The following is a 6,038-nucleotide window of genomic DNA, read 5'->3' on the forward strand; positions in this document are numbered from 1 at the left end:
AAACAAACAGAGCAAACAAAAACTTGGGCAGTTTTATCTTCTTGAAAAGACATCAGAAATCTCTGTGTGTGTATTCATATAAAGCTAACTTTCTGTATAACAGTGGCAGTTAGTTCCATTGCTCAAATTTTTATTATATGCAAGTCTTTTCACTAATGTTTAATTAGCATTTCCTCAGTTAAAATATAGCAGCATATTCTCTTCTCTCCTTACTGACTAAAGGGAACATCTGATGCATATCCTTGTTTTAAAGTTCCTTTTGTATGTCTTATACCTTATAATGCATTCTTTTCTCAATGAGACAGGATAGAACTCCTAGTTTAATCTGGCGAGAACTTGAGAGACTAACGGTGCATGAAATACCCTGTTCCCACCACACTGGCTTAAAGAATCCCAGAAAAACTAACACAGGAATGCTACAGGTTAAACTATGACTTTTGTGGGGGGTTTTTTTGCATTAAAATCTATAGCAGTTTGATTCAAAGCCCAATAAGAGAAGCAGAATTTTCATGTTTTGTAATTGTAGATAGTACATACTAATAACCAGCTGGTTATTGACATAAAAGCACAACCTGTATTTGCAAATTATGCTAGCTTGGCTGTCATTAGAAACAACAGATTTAAGGATGATGCAGCAATAGAGTGGTATTTGCACCAGGGACAGAGGAGGTGTGTCCCTAATGCCAGACAAAAAGAACAGCAACAAAAGAAAATAAGCTCTTGAGTCAGCATTTGTAATGTCCATTGTCATTGCAGAAGCAGCTGTGCGTGGAAATAAGGCAAATAGAATTTGAAATGAAAAGCTGGAAAAGAAATTGCCAGTTGCCTGCAGGGATGGAGAAAACTGTTGGGCCTGATTGCCAATTAACTGCTCTGTTTTTTCTGACGGCTTTGATAACAGGTCAAAAAAGCAGCAGGAACTGCTGTTTGGCCTACTCACTTTATCCTTCGTGGTCGCTCAGCCACAGATACTCCTCTGCACACAAAGAAATAACACGATGGTATCAACAGTGGTTTGTATCTGTATTAATGGTGGATGTGGAACATTTCCAGGAGACTCCAGTGAATTGTCTTTTAGATACAAAAAGCTTCCCAGGCGTAGAAGGCAGGCTAGGGATAGATGAATATTGTCAGTTCATGTTAAGCATATTGGCAAGGACTGAAAAGAGGATCAAGGGCACTTTCTCAGCATAAAAACAGTGTTTGTACCTACCCTGTCCTGGGGCAGCAGGAGATGGTTTAATATAAGCATAGACTACAGAAAATCTAAGTGTCATATGAACACTACCAGAGTACAGAGAAATGTGTTCTCTGTAAACGACTCATTCTTTCAGCAGGTAGTTGTAGTTCTAATAGACATGTACCTTTGGAGGCTTAATGTTAAATCTTATCAGAATTGCCTGTGGTCTGAGTCATCTTGGGTGGTGATAAACCTGCATGTGCAAGGTATTTATTAGCTTAGATAGAAGGTCCCAGTTTCTATACTGAAATTGTCTGAAATGTCTGACTAGTTTAGGTGTTGTCTCTGCTCAAACTAGATCTCTCCTGAATGCCAGAACCATGATTGCAGCACTTCTGCCATTTAATTGACCAGCTAATTTACCCTGTAATTATATAATAGGGTATTTAAGACTCTCTTTAGAGCAGAGGTATTAGCTTTATTTATCTGCTTCATTCAAGAACAGATGTTTCTACTGTCTTACTCAAATAATCAACATCTTTGGAAATCAAAGATTGCTATTTTCTGAAATAGAATATGATGGAAAATCTAAATTATGAATCATAAAAGGGGAAGAGTGAAATTAATTGCAGCTTTGCAGAAATTGTTTTTGATAAAATCTGACTCATGGTAATGGTAAATAGTTAAAAATATTAACAGTATGACAGAAGTGGTGTTGTCTTTTGCACCTGCATGGCTAACTATTTCACTTATGCTTTGACATGCTGTTTCTGTATTTCAGAGGACTGTCTTCTGTTTTTTTGCAGCTTCAGAGTCCTTTAAATTTCCTTAGTAATTTGGATTTAAATGTTTAATTTTTTTCCCTAATTTTTCCATAGGTCATTATTTCTTTATTTTTAATTGCCACATCAGGTTTCCAGTCAAGGTACTTGCACTTCCAGAAACATCTGTGTGTAAGGTCATTTTTTCTGAATATATATTTTAAATGTTTTTTGCTTTTGAGTATGAAGACTGGTACATGCCGCTAGTAAGCTTAGCAAAATGGATGAGTAGGATTTTAGTACTTAAATAAGAACGAGTGACATGAAGGAAAAAGACTTAACTTGCCACCCACACTCAAGGCCATATCCTGTGTGACCCACAGGAACAGTCCCAGTGAAGACACAGAAAATACTAACCCGAGTAAAGTAGACAAGATCTCATTAAAATAACCCACCGTTGTTTAAGAACTCTTTTTATATAGCATCGTGGAAGAAAACTAGATTACTATGGAAACTTTATATACCATCGTGGAAGAAAAGTAAACTACTGCCTTAAAAGAAGCAGAAATATTTGCTCAGATGAGAATCAGTTACATAGTGCACATGACTTGTTTTTTCTCTCTTACACAGCAGTATAAGTGTAGATAAAGAAATGCTTATGCTGCAGGTAGGACCCAAATAAATATTTTTACTTGTGTACTTTGAGACAGTAGTCACATACTCTTGACAAAAATTTTCTTGTATTTCCTTGAATGGTCTGGCAATACAGTTGCTATCTTAGAAAGTTTCACCACATCTCATGTTATTTGTTTTCCTTAAAACCCTGACCCCCAGTTGAAGTTTGTTACATGAGAATCTTAACTCCCAAGTCATTTTCTTTTTGAAGGAAATATCTAACTCTGATGGTTTTAGATAAGCACAAACATCAAAACATAAAGCCCAAAGTTTAAAAAAAAAAACAAACAAACAACAAAAAAAACCCAAAAAGTGCAAGAAATATTCTTTAAAACAAAGTCACAGTATTTTATAGTATTTTGAACAAATAGTTACTTTGTTTATTTAAAAATAGTATTTTGAAAAAAGTTGGGAGCTACTCGTTGCTAGCTCATGAGCATTGCATTATGCATACAGGTTTAGCTACATGTAGGATACCTTGTTCAGCATTTCTTTTTTAGCTCTAGAGACCTTTCCAGCCTTTCCTGCAGAGTATTTTTTTCATTACAAACAGATCAAGAATTCTTAGTGAGTGCTTCATAGTATAGGATAGTTTATTCTCTCTCCCATAGAGTTCTCTTACCAGCACTAAAAACAGTAGCAAAAAGATTGTCCCATTGCCTCTTGCATGAGAAAATCAAAGGTAAAAACTTACTTCGCATTTATGAAAATACTGTTGAGGGAATCAAAACCATCCTGTTGAAAACTGCCTAGCAATCTAAAAGTGTGCATAGTTACAGTTAAGAAAGAACTCTAAAAAGCTGATTTTTTTCATTTAATAACTCTTATTTATGTAGAATATGAATATAAATGATGAAAAGTATATCATTCTGGGTTCAACAAAAGGCAAAATAATATGAGGAGGAATGCCATAATACATAGCTTTGGATTGGTGGTAGGTTTGAGTAAAATTATCAGTCCCAATATCCTGGTCAAGTTTTAATTTCTGGCTACCTGAATCTCCATCCAGCAGCATGCTTTCCAACATAGTATCCAAATATGTTGAATAACTGTGTTTTTTAACAATTTAGTATTTGCAAGTCAATTTTTAATCCAGATGGGGTTTTTTTGTTTTGGGTTTTTTTTTGACAAGTTGTATCATATCTCCTTTTTCTCCTGAAAGATACTGTGTAAATATGAGGACATTAGAATATTGACAGCCTTAGGCATTGGATACAGTGGGAATCCCCACTTTCTGTGTAACTGGAGGTAGCTACATGAGAAAGGAAGGGTGACCTTGTGCTCTTCGCTCTTCAAGCAAAGTGGGGCAACCTGTGAACGCCATGCAAACTAACAGGTTGTGCTGTACTTCTCATTTGGTCTCCTTTCATAGGTAGGCAGGGAGAGCCAATTTGTGATAAACAAATGTTCTACCCAGTTGCAGAATATGTCGGGCTTTGACATCATTAATACAGAAGTGTGATATCTTTCTCAGTGAAATAACCTCCAGCAGTGATGTCACCGCTTATAATTCTGAAATCAGGAGACACTTCAGTCATTAATGTAGTGAGGCAATGTTACGCCTGTCTGTGGCTGACCACAGCTAATTTATTTTGTATTAGAACTATTTCCACAGTAGAGTAGGCATAGCTCACATCAGTGGTATTGTATGCACTCCTTGGGCACTCCTTAGTAAACCTCCAGGAAATCTGTCTGACTTCTTGGCATGATTCCCCGGCAAACTGCAGCTGATGTAGTGCTCTCCTGCCTCTTCTCTCGTGCTGGTGACCTGTGCAATTGCTTCATTTGTATTTTTTCTCATTGTCGGGTTGTCAAGGATTGAAAGAAAACTGACACAGCTAGAATGGGGAAGAAATTGTTTTCTAACAGAAATTCAGAGTGATAATGTTTAATCTCTTTTATTCTGAACCAAATTCTGATTCCATTATTACAGTCTTACAGCAGACTTCAGAGGGATCCTTTTGTTGCAGGCATTGTGCAACCATCTAGTTATGGGGCAGTCCCTGCACCAGGAAAGTTTGTGACCTAATTAGTCAGGACATAAAAAGGTGGGAAACAAAGGTACAGTCTTGCCTAAGGGCATCCAGCAGGTCCATGGTAAAACCAATTGTTGAGTTCAGGTTTCCCCTTCCAGTGTGTTGTCCAGTGGGTAACAGTACAGTTCTGTTGATACGCACGATTTTTGAGGGAGAAGCAGCTGCATATAGTAGATCTGAATATAATTCTTGTGAGCAAATAATGACCTGGCCATTACAGGAATATTTTTCTTGCTCTAAAGCAAAAACACTAAACCAGAAGGGAAAACATACACAAATATAGGACAACTTTGATGAAAATACTTATGTAAGGTGGATTTTTTGCCACTTTTGGCTTACAAAGTAAAAGCAAAGACAAGACTTTTACTTTATGGTAGGCACAGCACCACCTGTAGCACGCTGTGCTCTCTACAGCCAAGTGCTGCTCAGAGCTTAGCACACGCAGATGGGTGCTGCCATAGGCTGGCTTTGTGTGTGCCAATGGCATGTACACAGTGGAAAATGGCAGATGCAGATATAAGCTTGTGTGTTGAGACAATTGTGTGTGACTTCTTTACAAACTTGTACTTACTAACAAGGGTCTGAATCATCCTGTTGTAGTAAAGCTTTGGTAAGAGGAAATGGGCAAGGATCTGTCATGGGGGTTTATCAACCCTTGCAAAGGTGCCTTCAGTTTTGTTTTGCTTTTTTATGGAGTTGGGTAGAGAAAGTAGATGCACATTGAGACTCCAATCTTTGTGCTCCGTTAAAGCCTTTATTAGGCTCTTTGACAGTGTTATGAGACAACAGGTTTCTCAGAAGAGTGGAGTAAAGGTCAGGAGGTGGTAACTTCTGCAGCAGCTGTGGAAAGGCTCATCAGTGTTCACCTACTGATTGTAAGCAGGTACTTTGAACGTGTCCCACTGAGGTTTACTACTGTGCAAATGTTGGAGTGCTCATTGCTTTGCAGGACTAGATCCTAGCACTAACAACTAATTGGCAATGATACTGCATTGCACTAAGAAATTAATTTTTCTAAAAATTGTTTGTTGAAATGTAAGTTGATGATTTTAATGTTGGAAAACCACTGAAGCAATGGAGGTAGATTGTTGGTCAGTGCTTATTCTATGCAAATGAAAACATCAAGCGTATGAAAACAGTGCTGCTATTGTGAATTCTCAGTTGCTATTACAGTGAAAAGAATTGCTAGGCGTTTGATGGACTTTAAAGTGTTGTTTGTAATGTTTTATGTGTGCCAGGCCTGGAAATATCATTCAGGTCTGGTACCTTGTATTGAAAAGATCAGTAACTTGTATTAGTAAGTGCTTGGAATTAAAGCATTATATATTTCCTGTTTATTATTATTAGGTATAAGCAATTGAGGACGACACTTCTTGCTGTCCAGAG

The sequence above is a fragment of the Gymnogyps californianus genome, chromosome 10, assembly GCF_018139145.2.
Source record: "Gymnogyps californianus isolate 813 chromosome 10, ASM1813914v2, whole genome shotgun sequence".
Lineage (NCBI taxonomy): Eukaryota > Metazoa > Chordata > Aves > Accipitriformes > Cathartidae > Gymnogyps > Gymnogyps californianus.